Source organism: Pinus tabuliformis, chromosome 7, assembly GCF_031772625.1.
Source record: "Pinus tabuliformis cultivar Carrire ecotype Pingquan chromosome 7, CPIR1, whole genome shotgun sequence".
Taxonomy (NCBI): domain Eukaryota; kingdom Viridiplantae; phylum Streptophyta; class Pinopsida; order Pinales; family Pinaceae; genus Pinus; species Pinus tabuliformis.
This window is the reverse complement of record NC_142293.1, coordinates 458,749,517-458,766,512: the sequence shown is the minus strand read 5'-3', so window position 1 is coordinate 458,766,512 and position 16,996 is coordinate 458,749,517. Positions and strand designations below refer to the sequence as shown.

The window sequence follows — 16,996 nt, the reverse complement described above, 5'->3', positions numbered from 1 at the left end:
ATTGAGTGGTGATGAAAATTTGGTAACAAGTTCATCTACTGGTGCATGCGAAATATCTTCGTCAAACTTTACACTCCTTTCAATAAAGAGCTCTTTAGTGTGGATATCAAGCAATCTGTACCCTTTGACTTCATCAAAATATCCAACAAACATGCATGCTTTGCTTTGAGGCTCCAAAGCCTTTCTATTCTCTGGAGGAATGCGGACCCATGCTCGAGATCCAAAAATGCGGAAATGACTAACTTCAGGTTGCATGCCAGTCCAAGCCTCAAAAGGTGTTTTTCCAGTAACGGATTTATGAGGAGATCTGTTCTGGATGTATGAGGCACAATTAATAGCTTCGGCCCACAATTTCGACGGAAGAGATCTTGCATGCAACATGCAATTAGCCATCTCTTTCAAAGATCGATTTTTCCTTTCAGCCACGACATTTTGCTGTGGAGTGTAAGGAACTGTATGCTGCAACTGTATGCCTGCTTCATCACAAAGATTCTTGATATCTTTGTTGACATATTCCGTCCCATTATCTGTGCGGAGTATTTTGATGCGTTTTCCATACTGATTTTCCGCATGTGCTTTGAAAATCTTTAGATGTTGAAAAACTTCAGACTTGAGTTTCAAGAAGTAAACCTAAGTGAATCTCGTGTAATCATCTATAAATGACAACACATATCTTGCTTTGCTCATTGAAAGCACCAGAAATGGACCCATGAGATCACTGTGTACAAGTTCCAAAGGTGAAAAGGCTCTCCATGCATGCCCCTTCTCGAATTTTTCTTGTGGATGCTTTCCAAGAGCACATCCATTACAAACACCATCTGAAAATTCAATGGTTGGCAATCCTTTGACCATCCCTTGCTTACTAAGCTGTTGCATATATCTGAAATTCAAGTGCCCAAATCTCTCGTGCCAAATCCTACTTTCTTCATTTGCATGCGTAAGTAGCAAAATAGAATCTGATTGAGGAACAAAATCAGAAAATGTATACAGACGAGATTGATCATTTACCTTGCCAGATGCAATCTTCAAATTGGTTTGCATGTCATAAATGCTCACGGAATCTGGGGTAAATTCCACTTTCCTTCCGCTGCCTGTGTGTGTCATCTGATACACTGAGAGAAGATTCACAGAAAGCCTTGGAATATGCAAGACATTTTCAAAACTTCCATCTTCGAAGTGCACTCTTCCTTGTCCAGTTGCTGCAACTGCAGAATTATCCCCCATGAGAATGGGAGGACCTGAGTATGCATGTAGAGAAGAAAATGATTCCTTTGAAGAGGCCATATGATGTGAAGCTCCTGAATCGATGATCCATTCTTGTGGTGCAGAATGAAGAGCAATCAAAGCATGCCTGTTACCTCTTGGATCTGGTGTTTTTTCTCCAGACTTCTTCTTAGCATTCTCAGGAATGTGGTCTCCAAGATTGTGTTGCTGGAGTGTTTGCGCCATAAGATCTATAGTCTTCTTCATGCATGCAGATTCAGGATGAAAACCACGGTGGCAATAATTGCACATTGATTGCCCTTTCGTTCCTTTCCTTTCCTTTGAGCCAGATGATCCATCAGGGGGTTTGGGATGTCCTCCCTTTCTTGGATCAGGATCCTTCTTCCCTTTTCCTTTCTGATGGACTTTGGAATTTGCCTTTCCTTTTGCATGCACAGTAAGTGCATGCGCTTTGGATTTTTAAGTGTGCCCATTTTGATGAGCTTATCTTGCTCATGCATCAAAGACTGAATAAAAGAATCCAGTGAGGGCATCTTCCAAGCTGCACCAGTTGCAGATCTGACTGTGTGGAATGTAGAGACGAATACTGCATACTCTGGACCAAGTTTTGATAAAATTGAAAGAATCAACTGATTTTCTTACTTAGATTTGTCGATCCCGCATCCTTTCAGCTGAACCAACAAGGCTTTATACCTTGTGAAAAAATCTTGAATGTTCTCAAAGTTTCTCGGATCTAATGAGTTTAACTCATTTTCGAGAATGTGACCTTGCATTTCATCCTGTTTTCCAAACAATCCTTCCAAAATTTTCCATACTTCATTTGGAGTTGAACATGATTCAACATGAAATAGCAGTTCCGGAGAAATAGATAAACATAGGATGCCGAAGACCTCGTCCATGCAATTGAAATATCTTGTTTTCTCCATTGTCGATGTTGGTTCAACTTTCGTTTCCATGGTTATTCGAAATAAGCCTCTACTTCTGAGATGAAGTTGAATCTTTGGCTTCCATTCGAAATAATTATATGGAGTGAGAATTGCCGATTGTGGAAACTCCAATTTAGACTCCATTCTTTGTTGTTGCTTCAATCTTCTGAACCTGCAAATAAAATTGCTTGTGCACTGATTACAAATCCCTGTGCTCTAATACCATGTAAGATTTTTGAGATACACAGATCTAGATCTGCAAAACAATAAACAAGCTTGCAAGAGAAGGAAGGAAGCGAGCAAGAATTGAGAAAATAATGAAAATTGATTCTACAATATTAGTTTTAGAATAAATACATAAAAGCAACTAAGTTAAGCTTAGTTGTACATGCAATAACTAAAGCTAACTAAAGCTAAGTGTGCTTTATCTTATGTTAATGTGTACATGTGCCACATGCAAGCAATAAGTTAACTGGAGCTAATCTAGGTGCATGTACACCAACACAGCTATTCTAAGTGCATGTACACCAACACAGCTAGTCTAAGTGCATGTACACCAACATCCCTCATCTAAGGAAAATGTTTTAGTGCTGGATGACTGCATAAGGAAAGATATTTCTGGAAATCGGGAGTGAAAAAGGAAAAAAATGCCGCCATCTAATTGCAACAATGAGTTGTGTTGTTGAGAAGTTGAATCCATTGCAATATTAATCAGAAATTGCACATAATAGTCAAATTAAAATGAACAAAGAAGTATTCCCCTGAGACTGGACAAATGTTCTTCTACACCAAAGGAAAACTGAAACTGATTTCAAATCCAGCTTAGCAAATCGTCTTAAAAGTTATTATTCTCAGACAATAAAGAAAAATCCTAATAAATTTCTCCAACATTTATCTACTGTTACAAATGTGTACTGTACTGGTTCCTTCCTTTAAAAAAAACAAAAAAAAGCAACAAAACTCGTGATTTGCAAGCAGCTGGAAACAACAGGACAAACCTGAAATTCTCGGGCTTTGTTGGCCAATTGCTCATGTCTCTCTGGCTCACAGGCATAGCCCTAATGAACAACATATCTCCCCAGTCGAATTTGTGGCTACCTACTGCATACTGCTGGCCATAGCCTTGAACGCCGTTGGGTTGTAAAGCATACTTCTGCTTTTCTTCTAAAGGAAGCTTGAAAAACTTATGGCTTAATCCTTTCATTCCCTCCATCAGTGGATGAGGAACCCCGTGGTTTATTAGCTACACACAACACAACGCCACACATTATCTATTAACAATGGTGAAGATGAACATATTATTTATTAACATGATGAAGATGAATCACACTTGGATAGTTGGTTAAATCTAGATAATAAATTTAGAAAATAAATTCCAAACTAATCAACCCATATCGAAACGTATTGAGATGAGTCACAAACCTGAAAAAATCCCCATTCTTCACAAGTCATGTGAAGTGTTTGAGCATCTCTTCCTCCGCACGATTGTTGTCCAAGAGATTTTTCAAATCAATAATCGGAGTACTACTGTCAGGAGTTGGGCTTTTCACCGTAGGTCTGTCTTCCTCTGATCTGACATATTCCTCTGGCACTGTCTCCAATTGTTTCCTACTGAGTTCCTGCACATTTGGGACTGTTACAAATTTGCTCATCCCTGGTTTGGAGACTTCTGATACGGGGCTCATTTTTCTTTCTGGTATGAATCGATAATCTGCAATTTTTCAGACCTTCTCATCAACTCATAAGACGCTACTATGACCAACTCCTGCTGTAATTTCAACGTTATGTATACTTTTTCAATGTAAAACACAACGATAAGAATTTTATAAGACCGATGTTCCTTGAGTACTGAAAAGTTGACGGGTTAAAGTATTTTAATAAGTATTTTAATTATTTAATTATCAACAAATAAAAACCTTCTTTCTCGTAACGTCTTCATAGTATCATGTTTTTCAACACCAAGGCATTACTTCGATCTTCGGTTAATAGTTCAGTTTTTGCCCTATAATGGGTGGTTAAAACCTTAACCCTAAAATAATCAGCTTTAAATCGACAATTTTATTTATTTTAATTATTGAGGTTTTTTAACTAATTTTATTTTATTTTATGTTATTATTTTGTAATGTAATTTTACTTAATCAAAATGTTTACCTAACAAGACAAAACATATTTTATTGGAGAGTATAAATATTTGGAAAATTGTTTTGAGGATCTATGACATAATTGTAATACTAAATAGATGAACATATTCTGATCCCTCAATTGCACCTGATGTTGCAAAGAAAATGCTACAAGGCATAAATTTAAGAAGAATGGTGACATATAGAAGGCATAAATTTAAGAAGAATCATGACATATAAAAGATCATTGAATATAAAAAATTTAAGAAGAATAAATTTAAGAAGAATCATCACATATAAAAGATCACTGAATATAAAAAAATTTAAGAAGAATCATGACATATAGAAGGCATAAATTTAAGAAGAATCATGACATATAATATATTGACAACTTGAAAGAATCGTGACATATAGAAGGCATAAATTTAAGATCATTGAATATAATAAATCTAAGAAGAATCATGACATATAGAAGGCATAAATTTAAGAAGAATCATGGCATATAATATATTGGCAACTTGAAAGGTCTACTTCCTGCAAACTATTTACCATATCACCTAGCTCTTGAGGCAATTTTTTGAATTGTTTGTGGAATTGAAATTGACTTTTAAGCTAAGCTCTTATCACCTAGCTCTTTTTGAATTGTTTGTGGAATTGAAATTGACTTTTAAGTTGATTTAAGAAGAATCATGACATATAGAAGGTATCATTTAGGAAAAATCATGACATAGAATATATTGGCAACTTGAAAGGTCTACTTCCTGCAAACTATTTACCATATCACCTTGCTCTTGAGCCAATTTTTTGAATTGTTTTTGGAATTGAAATTGACTTTTAAGCTAAGCACTTATCACCTAGTTCTTGAGGCAATTTTTTGAATTGTTTGTTTAATTGAAATTGACTTTTAAGCTAAGCTTTTATTGCGGAATTGAAATTGATATATAATATAAGCTATTAGTATGGAATTGTCAATTGTGGAATTGAAATTGACATATAATCTAAGCTATTAGTATGGAATTGTCAATTGTGGAATTGAAATTGGCATATAATCTAAGATTTCATTATGGAATTGAAATTGAAATTAACATATAATCTAAGTTCACCTTGCTCTTGAGCCAATTTTTTGAATTGTTTGTGGAATTGAAATTGACTTTTAAGCTAAGCACTTATCACCTAGTTCTTGAGGCATTTTTTTGAATTGTTTGTTTAATTGAAATTGACTTTTAAGCTAAGCTTTTATTGCGGAATTGAAATTGATATATAATATAAGCTATTGGAATTGTCAATTGTGGAATTGAAATTGACATATAATTTAAGCTATTAGTATGGAATTGTCAAATTGTGGAATTGAAATTGACATATATTCTAAGATTTCATTATGGAATTGAAATTGAAATTAACATATAATCTAAGTTTTTATTACGGAATTGAAATTGACATGCAAGTAATAATCTAAGCAATTATTATGGAATTGTCAATTGTGGAACTGAAATTGACATATAATCTAAGTTTTCATTATGGAATTGAAATTGAAATTAACATAGAATCTAAGTTTTTATATGGAATTGAAATTGACATGCAAGTAATAATCTAAGCTATTATTATGGAATTGTCAATTGTGGAATTGAAATTTACATATAATCTAAGCTTTCATTATGGAATTGAAATTGAAATTAACATATAATCTAAGTTTGTATTATGGAATTGAAATTGACATGCAAGTGGTTTTAAGCTGTTAGGTTTATTTTTAAAGATAAATATTTCAACAATAATTTCTATATTAGAAGATTCATCTAAATACCATAATAAATAAACATAATATAGAGAAATTTATTTGTTAAAAAAAAAAAAAAAAAATATTTCAATGATAATTTATATATTAGAAGATTCATCTAAATACCATAATAAATAAACATAATATACAGAAATTTATTTGTTGAAAATAAAATTTCAAAATTGTCAATGTAAGAATTTGTAATTTTTGAAAAAATATTGTAAAATTTTGCAGTTTTTTTTTGGTGGAGTTCCAAAGATTTAAAATTTGATTAGAAGTTTAGAAAATTTTAATTTTAACTTTTTGAATTTAATTGTAAATATAATTTTAGTGAGTATAATGATCGATAATATGTATTTAGTTATTGATATGTAGTATGGATGACTAAGATAAATGTTGTTATCTTCTCGACCTAGGTCCAATATTGTAATAGTTTAAACAAGTATATTCTAGTAATAACTAACATCTTCGGCTTTAAAATAATTTAAGTTTTTCAACTAAAACTTAAATATAAGTTCAAAAATATTCAACCTAATCAAATATGAGGTATATTCTTGTAATAAGTAACATCTTCAGAATAATTCCAGTAAAACAAAAATATAAATTCAAAAATATTCACCCTAATCGAATATGATGATATGAGGTTAGGGATGGAAACCTGTTGAACAATCCATGCACACGAGACAATATTGGCAATCACTACAGGTAGACAACCCTTGATCCAGTCCTTGTCGATATCAATTGTGTCACCTAACATTATATGACGTCCATGGTGATGATCGTGAGGAGACCAAGGTATTGGTATAACAGGACCCTTGTACAAGCTGACAATTACCGAACCGCCTATGAAAACTGCAGCACCAAAGACTTTGACCTGGCTTGGCAAACCTTTAACACTAAATTTCTCCAATCTGAACTCATTCCATAGAAATCCAAATTGACATCGCCATATCATAACATGCAGGTAATAAATGCTCCCTGGAAAAATTAGAAACCTAATCGAACCTCAACGTATTCTTGTAATAAGTAACATCTTCATAATAATTCCAATAAAACAAAAATATAACTTCAAAAATATTCACCCTAATCGAATCTGAGGTTAGGGTTTGAAACCTGTTGAACAATCCATGCGCACCAAGCGATATTGGCAATCACTACAAGTAGAAAACGCTTGATCTAGTCCTTGTTGATATCAGTTGTGTCACTTGACATTATATGATGCCCATGGTGAAGGCCGCGAGGAGACCAAGGTATTGCTATAACAGGACCCCTGTACAAGCTGACAATCATCGACCCGCCTATGTAAACTGCAGCACCAAAGACTTTGCCCTGACTTGGCAAACTTTTAACGCTAAATTTCTCTAATCTGAACTCATTCCACACTAATCCAAATTGACATCACCATATCATAACATGCAGGTAATAAATGCTCCCTGGAAAAATTAGAAACCTAACCGTGCGTCAACATGATAGCCATTGCGAACACCATCGCAGGTATCCCATTGCCCAACGCACTCACCAAATTGTGTTGAAAACGTAATTTCAACCGCATGCGTACAACGCCCAAACCGCCGCAGCGAAACCAGAAACTACCCCTATCAAATTTCGGACCGCCTTTTGGTGTGGAGTGGTTTCCGTATAATCGACTCCGATACAATGTAATGCAGCCACGTGGTCCTCTACATACGTCAGCAGAACTCACTTTTCGGACACTAATGTTCAGCATGAAGTGGGCTCCCAAAATCGACGTCAACCGTCCGATTTGCTTGATCGTTCTCCGCCGTCCATCAACCAAAGTAGCATACGAGCCTGCAACGAATAAATATTGCGTGGAGTAAAATTCAAGTTTCGTTGACCGCAGTTTTGATATTAAGGCATTTAATAAAACCGTCATAATAGTAGGTAAAATACTTTATTGCTTGCACGGAAGAATGGGTAAGTCAACGAATCATATATATGTTTTGTTTTGGGGTTATATGATATAACAAGTGAAACGAAAAGTGCTTGCCGCTGTAATTTTTTTTGGCATATGTTTTCTTTGTAATATGTCTTTTAATATGTGTTGACCATTATGTGAGCATGACACAAAAATGCACAGCAGTGCATGGCGTTAAAAAAAAGATGAAGACCAACGTTTGAAGCAAGGAGTAAATACCGCACAGCAGTGCGAAACAATAAAATGTAAGTTTTTGGATGTTGTCCAAACGAAGGGGAAGCAAGAGCGTATGGTGTAAGTAAAGAATTTTTTTGTACAGTGAATGTAATGTAAAATTTGACTGCACATGTAAAAATTGTTTTACAGCAGTATATGTAAAATGTTTTTACATCAGTAAATGTAAATGGGTTTTACACACCAGCAGTGTAAATTCTCAGGTGGAGACAAAGTTTTGTTGAATGTATTTTTGGTAAATCCCTCTTAGCAAAGAGGATGAATATGTATCAGGCATTTTGTTTTAATGAATAGAAATCATTTTATGGTGGTGTAATACTCTGTTCTCAGTCAAATTTTTTTAAAGCTTCCCTGTGCAAAGGATCCTGTGGAGAGAAGGAAACAGAGCATTGCCTCTGTGTGTTCATTTTTTTTTGTTTTTGGGATTTTACCAGAAAAATCCCCAACAGTGGTATCAGAGCAGGTTTAGGCTCTTTGAAGGTGTTCAAGAAGCTGAAGGGAGGAGTCTTTTGCTGCAGCAGCAAATCTTCTCCAGCAAAGTGAAGTCTCAGGCAAAAGATTCAGGTATTCCTCAAAGTTTTCTTTTTGTTACTGCTGAAGCAGTCAGTGTTTTAAGATACACAGTTAAGAAATTGAAGCATAGTTGAGAATGCAAGGAATGGCTAGCACCAGCACTAGCATGGGTATGTTTAACACCCAGTTCCCACAGTTTAATGGGAAGAACTATGACTACTGGTCAATAACCATGAGAGCTTTATTTATCTCTCAAGATTTATGGGAATTAGTTGAATCTGGGTTTGAAGAACCAGCAGATGAAAATGAGTTCAATGCATTAACTCAGGGAGAGAGAGATCTGCTGAAGAGCAATAGGAAGAAGGATGCAAAAGCCATTGTATTGTTGTATCAAGCAGTGGACCAGAGTGTGTTTCCAAGGATAGCAGCAGCTAAGACATCCAATGAAGCATGGCAAACCCTCAAAACAGCCTATCAAGGCATGGAGAAAGTGAAGACAGCAAAACTACAATTGCTGAGGAGAGATTTTGAAAATCTGAGCATGAAGGAGTCAGACACCATTGACTCATTTTTCACACATGTAATTGGTCTGGTCACATAGATAAGGACTCATGGAGAAACCCTTGAAGAAAGGAGGATTGTGGAGAAACTGTTGAGGGTCCTACCCTCAAAGTTTGATGTGATTGTCACCACCATAGAAGAGACAAAGGATCTCTCAAACTTTTCAGTTGATGAGCTTCATGCATCACTGATAACACATGAGCAGAGGTTGAGTAGAAATGAAAAATCATCTCTAGAGCAAGCCTTTAAGACCCAGATGTCTTTTGGAAGAGGAAGAGGTCAAGGCAGAGGAAACAAGAGAGGAAGAGGCAAAAGCCAGAACAGAGGTGGAAGGAACAGTCCAGCAAATTCTCAAGGAAGAGGCAGCAATCCAAATCAAAACCAAGGCCAAGGCAGCAGCCAACAAAGAGGACAACATCATGCTCAAGGACAAAGGTATGAAAAATCCAATGTCCAATGCTATTATTGTAAAAAATATGGGCATTATGCCAGTGAATGTAGGAAGAAGCAACATGATATGAGTAATAGACAAAATGCAAATGTCACTAGAGAAAACACCAGCCAAGATAATGTGTTGTTAGCTTGTAACATGGCTGAAACAAACAGTGAGGACATATGGTTTTTAGACTCAGGTTGCAGCAACCATATGACAGGAAACATAGCCTTCTTTTCTGCCCTAGATAAAAATGTGAAATCAGAAGTCACACTAGGAACTGATAGCAAAATTTCTGTTATGGGAAAAGGAGAGGTAAAAATATTTACAAAGCAAGGAGAAAAGAAAACCATAGCAGATGTCTACTATGTCCCCGGAATGAGATGTAACCTCTTGAGTATTGGACAGCTTGTCCATAAGGGGTACAATGTTTTCTTCAAAAATGATGTATGCACCATCATGGATATAGCACCCAGCGAAAGATGCATTGTTGAAGTAAAGATGACAAGGAAAAGGATGTTCCCTCTCAGGATAAGGGCAGATTTGAAAAACAAAGGAGAAATTGCAGCAGTCACCCAAGAGGCTTTCCAAAGCGTGCTAAAGGATGAAAATTGGTTGTGGCACTTGAGATTTGGACATCTCAATTTTGGAGGTCTAAACTTTTTGAGTAGAAAAGGAATGGTAAAAGGATTACCACTGATAGAGAAACCGGACAGCCTTTGTGAAGGTTGCATTTTGGGGAAACAACAAAGAGAAAGTTTTCCATCAGGTAAAAGCATAAGGGCAAAGGCACCCTTAGAGATTGTCCACTCAGACTTATGTGGACCAATGCAAAATCCATCATTAGCAGGCAGCCAATATTTCCTAACATTTATTGATGACTTTACAAGAAAAACTTGGGTATATTTTCTCAAAAACAAAAGTGAAGTGTTTGAAAAATATCGAAATTTCAAAGAACTTGTGGAGAACCAAAGCGGGCTGCATATAAAAGTTTTGAGAACTGACAGAGGAGGTGAGTATATCTCCAAGGAATTCCTACGATTTTGTAGAGAAAATGGAATTCACAAACAGTTTACAGCTAGGTACACCCCACAGCAAAATGGAGTTGTTGAAAGGAAGAATAGGACCATCATGGATATGGCGAGGAGCATGCTGAAGGCAAAGCATTTGCCAAATGATTATTGGGCTGAAGCTGTAAATTGTGCAGTGTATATTTTGAACAGGTGTCCTACAAAAGCAGTGTTGAACAAAGTGCCGGAAGAAGCATGGAGTGGGAGAAAGCAAGGTGTCACCCACTTGAAAGTTTTTGGATGTGTGGCCTATGCACACATTCCAGATCAGCTAAGGAGGAAGTTGGACATCAAAGGGGAGACATGTATCTTCATTGGATACAGTGAGGAATCCAAAGCTTACAGGTTGTATATCCCATCTACCAAGAAGTTTTTTGTCAGCAGAGATGTTCCGTTCATTGAAGAGGAAGCTTGGGATGGAAGCATAGAGAAGACAGTGAATGTTAAAAACTGTTTGTCTCATGATGAAGATGATGAGGAGGTGGCTGAAATACATCCCCAAACAGCAGCGCCAACACAAGGACAGCAAGGGACACCATTGAGGATAAATGAAAGTGCTTCTCCAAGCACACCACAAGGAGGAAATTCAAGTGCATCTTCAAGCACTTGCACACCAAATGAAAGAGGTAAGAAGTTTAGAAATCTAAGTGACATTTATGATGAAGGAATGAATTCCTTATTTGCCTTGTATTGTCATGTTGATGATCCTATTCATTTCGAAGATGCAATCAAAGATAAGAAATGGATAGAAGCTATGGATGAAGAGATGAATGCCATAGAGAGAAACAAAACATGGGATTTGGTTGAGCTACCAAAAGGTAAAGAGGTCATTGGAGTTAAATGGGTTTACAAGACCAAAAGCAATGTTGAAGGCAAGATAGAAAGGCACAAGGCAAGGCTGGTTGTCAAAGGGTACAAGCAACAGTATGGGAGAGATTATGAGGAGACTTTCGCACCGGTTGCAAGAATGGAAACCGTGAGAGCAGTGCTGTCCATAGCAGCTCAAAACAAGTGGAAAGTCTACCAAATGGATGTGAAATCGGCATTCTTAAACGGAGTGTTAATGGAAGAGGTTTACATTGAACAACCTCTAGGCTATGAGAAGAAAGGTGAAGAGCACAAAGTGTGCAAATTGAAGAAAGCTCTTTATGGGCTGAAGCAAGCGCCAAGAGCATGGTACAGCAGGATAGATTCCTATCTATTGGATAATAAATTTGACAAATGTGAGGGAGAACCCACAGTCTACATCAAAGAAAAAGATGGTAAAATTTTGATTGTTGTCTTATATGTTGATGATGTTATTTTCACAGGTAATGATGATCAGCTCATTAAGAATTTTAAATCAGTCACGAAAGAGGAATTTGAAATGACTGACATGGGTTTCTTGAGATACTTCTTAGGCATAGAAGTAGATCAAAATGAAAAAGGAATTTTTATCTCACAAGCTAGATATGTAAATCAAGTGTTGGGCAGATTTAACATGCAAGAATGCAAAGCAGCGATCACTCCCACAGTAATGGGATTAAAACTCAGCAGAGGGGACAACAGTAAGGATTTTGATCCTAGCTTGTACAAGAGCATAGTTGGCAGCCTAATGTATTTAACAGCTACTAGGCCTGACATTATGTTTGTTGTTAGTTTAATTTCCAGATTCATGGAGAGGCCAAAGGAGGCACATTGGCAGGCAGTAAAAAGAATTTTAAGGTGTGTCAAAGGTACCAAAATGTTTGGCATTTTATATACTGTCTCAGAACATTCATATTTAATTGGATACACTGATAGTGATTGGGCTGGAAGTGTAGATGATCGGAAAAGCACTTCTGGTTATGTTTTTCATATGGGTTCAAGAGCCATTTCATGGGCTTCTAAGAAGCAGTCTATTGTAGCATTGTCTACAGCAGAGGCTGAATATGTGGCAGCTATAGCAGCAACATGTCAAGAAATTTGGATGAGAAGAATGTTGAGGAGCTTAGGCCAAGAGCAGGCAAAAACAACAGTGATTTTTTGTGACAATAGCTCAGCTATTGCATTGTCAAAGAATTCAGTGTTTCATAAGAGAACGAAACACATTGATACAAGGTTTCACTACATTAGAGAATTGGTGAACAATGGAGAAATTGTCCTAGAACATTACAGGACTCAAGAACAGGTAGCAGACATTTTGACAAAGCCATTGGATCAGAAAAGTTTTGAATTTTTGAGGAAGTGTTTGGGTATGACTGAATGCCCAGCAGTTGAAATTAAAGGGGAGTGTTGAAAACGTAATTTCAACCACATGCGTACAACGCCCAAACCGCCGCAGCAAAACCAGAAACTACCCCTGTCATATTTCGGACCGCCTTTTGGTGTGGAGTGGTTTTCGTATAATCGACTCCGATACAATGTAATGTAGCCACGTGGTCCTCTACATACGTCAACAGAACTGACTTTTCGGATGCTAATGTTCAGCATGAAGTGGGCTCCCGAAATCGACGTCAACCGTCCGATTTTCTTGATCGTTCTCCGTCGTCCATCAACCAAAGTAGCATACGAGCCTGCAACGAATAAATATTGCGTGGAGTAAAATTCAAGTTTCGTTGACCGCAGTTTTGATATTAAGGCATTTAATAAAACCGTCATAATAGTAGGTAAAATACTTTATTGCTTGCACGGAAGAATGGGTAAGTCAACGAATCATATATATGTTTTGTTTTGCGGTTATATGATATAACAAGTGAAACGAAAAGTGCTTGCCGCTGTAATTTTTTTTGGCATATGTTTTCTTTGTAATATGTCTTTTAATGTGTGTTGACCATTATGTGAGCATGACACAAAAACGCACAGCAGTGCATGGTGTTAAAAAAAAGATGAAGACCAGCGTTTGAAGCAAGGAGTAAATACCGCACAACAGTGCGAAACAATAAAATGTAAGTTTTTGGATGTTGTCCAAACAAAGGGGAAGCAAGAGCGTATGGTGTGAGTAAAGAATTTTTTTTTACAGTGAATGTAATGTAAAATTTTACTGCACATGTAAAAATTGTTTTACAGCAGTATATGTAAAATGTTTTTACATCAGTAAATGTAAATGGGTTTTACACACCAGCAGTGTAAATTCTCAGGTGGAGACAGAGTTTTGTTGAATGTATTTTTGGTAAATCCCTCTCAGCAAAGAGGATGAATATGTATCAGGCATTTTGTTTTAATGAATAGAAATCATTTTATGGTGGTGTAATACTCTGTTCTCAGTCAAATTTTTTTAAAGCTTCCCTGTGCAAAGGATCTTGTGGAGAGAAGGAAATAGAGCATTGCCTCTGTGTGTTCATTTTTTTGTTTTTGGGATTTTACCAGAAAAATCCCCAACAATTTGGAGATGTATAATTAAGCCCCAGAAAGAACAAGTTTTGGCTGATTATTATTTTGTAATCTTTGTTTCAATCTTGGAATGATTTTTCTGACATTGAGTTCAACTTAACTTATTTTATCCGCTAATAAAGCAAGAATGAAAATCCTACAAAAGATTCCATTACACAATAACTCTCAACATACCCTAATAAAGCAAGAATGAAAATCCTGCAAAAGATGTAAAATGTTAGAGATGGCTGCCCATTCCTACAAAATGATAATAAAGGGAAAGATCAAACTGCAATTCTAAGCCGACGATGATGTGATCAAACTTAAAAGTTTCTTGAAAATACTAGATTTTTCAAGAACTACAATATTGTGAGGTGGTACGACACGGTCATCGAAGAGCACCGCTTTGAAAACGCAACAGTAGGTTCTGCAACCTACCTCGGTGTCTTTCTAGAACTCGTTTGTGGCTCTCTTGAGCTCTTCGTGGAAGACATGCACATGGAGAATCTTTATCTCACTATTGGTTCTCGAACACTTAGATGTCGACAGATGTGTACTTAGTAACTTACTCCTGCAGGTGGTTGTCATGGCTTCAGATGGGTCGTCCTTGAGATTGAACCGAACCTAGATGACAAAGACGCATACCAAAATGCTCATCAAGATGATCCCCATGGCCATCTCTGCAACAATTATCGAAGTCCGAATTGAGGAAAGCTTCTTGGTTGGGACCATTGATGAATCTACCCTACAAGCCTCGAAACAGGGCCCGAATCCAGCACAAATGCATTTTCCATCACCGACCAGACTACAAGCCAAAGACTGATGCATTCTGTCTAGGTACTCATGACTACACAACACGGACCTTCAAGGACCTCTGATAAATACTCTTGTACGCCCGGAGACGATGATGAATAGTCCCATAGAGGATTATAACTAACTAATAAGTTTTGTAACTAACTAATACCGTTTTTCAATCTGATGATCAAGACTATTTCTATCATCTAACACTTAGATCAAAGGCACAAAAAGGCACAGGTGTGGCACGGGAGGGAGTTCTTTTCAAAGGGGAACGCATTACAGCGTAATTAATAAAATATTCAAAAAATCAAAAAATTAGTTAAAAGTAAAAAATATAATGAATAATAAATTTAGAAATAAATAAATAAAATAATAATTCAATTAAATAAATATAATAAGTAGTAATAAATAAATTAAATAATAATTAAATTAAATAAATAGTTGAAATATATAAAATGAAGAAAATAAAAAATAGAAATATATAATTATAAATAAAAATTCATAATTAAATAAAAAACTAATATTATATATATATATATATATATATATATAAACCATTTAGAGGGAAATAAAAAAATTGTATTATATTAAATATAGAAAATTAAATTAAATAAATATTTAATAAATTGTAAAATGATAATTATAAAGGAGTAATAGTTATATAGATATTTAGTAGATCATACCTAACAAGGATTTAAGATTAAGTAAACAAATTATTATAATATAACCAAATTACTATAAGATAATATAAATACAAAGAAAATAAATTATTATAAATAAATAATAAGGTTAATAAAAAGAAAATTTAAAGAATAATTATAAATAAACGTCTAATCCATAAATAATAAAAAGGGAGAGACATTAATCAGAAATAAAATAAAATAAAATAATTAAATTTATGTCCAAAAGGAAATAAAATACGAGTATTAAAAAGAAGAAGAGGAACAATAAATCAACTACAAAGTTAGGGAGACAAATTAAGAAAAATATCTTGAGGAAGAAGAAATGATCCAATTTTTACTGATTCTCTAGCCATCATCCCTGTTAAGGTAGTTAGCTACACGTTTCTCAATCTCAATGGCTTCCCTAAAATTTCTGTGATGATAATGGGAAACCTTAGCTAGGATACAAGCATCCTCAATGCATATGTGATGCTTAGTATTTACATAATGTTCAACAACAACTGAAGGTTTAGAGCGATTATGCTTAATGCCCATTACATGCCCTTGAATCCTACACTAGATGAAACATCCAGTATCACCTTTAAAAGGATTCCCACAAGAACAAGGGATCATGTAAATCCCTTTAAAGTTAGAGGGGTCAATCCAATCTTTAACAAACCTGAGGGAACACTGAATGGTGGAAACTAGTTTAAAGGTGGTAGAGATATTATTTTTCTTACAAATTTATGCCAACTTGTTTGTGGTTCCTTGAATAAAAGGAAGATGGACAATGCCAATGGGATTGTTGGAATCAAATTTAGTTCTAGGCCCTTTCGCTACATTACAACATCTCTTCAATACTAGGCTAAAGTGCATCTCAATGTAACCGCATTAAAATAATATGTGACGACCATTAAAATTAAATAAAAATGAAAATACTTTGACTCCAAACCAAAAATATATTCTAGTTGAACATTTAGAGTGTTCTTCTATGTGAACAATAGGATATTTTTGGACAAAAGGATGGTTTCCATTCAAGGATATTCAATTGATAGGGAAAATATATTAATGGAGGGTTTAACTAATGTGGAATCGTAACAAGAATGATCTTCGATGTAATAATATTAAGAAATGGCAACAAGAAATTCGAGTTTAATTTGTCCTAGAATTAAACTGTGAAATAAAATAGAATTCTTTTCTCATAGCAATTTGAAAATAATTAATTAAGTTTAATTAACTTAATTAATTTAGGAAATTCAAATTGGAAATCTTTTAGAAGACATCTATATGTTCTTCCTAAGTTATAGTAGTTCAGGATGAGTTATTAATGAGTTGGAATTAGTTAACTCAGTTTATTGAGTTAAGTCCAGTTAAATTAGTTCCAATCAGTTTCAGGAACTAGTAGTGAGTAAATA

The 16,996-nt window shown here is 35.3% G+C and overlaps 1 pseudogene; it reads right to left on the bottom strand.

The window, feature by feature from the left end:
* The window catches only part of LOC149247944 (protein LATERAL BRANCHING OXIDOREDUCTASE 1-like), a 365,669-nt pseudogene that overhangs the window by 261,593 nt on the left and 87,080 nt on the right, over nt 1-16,996 (bottom strand).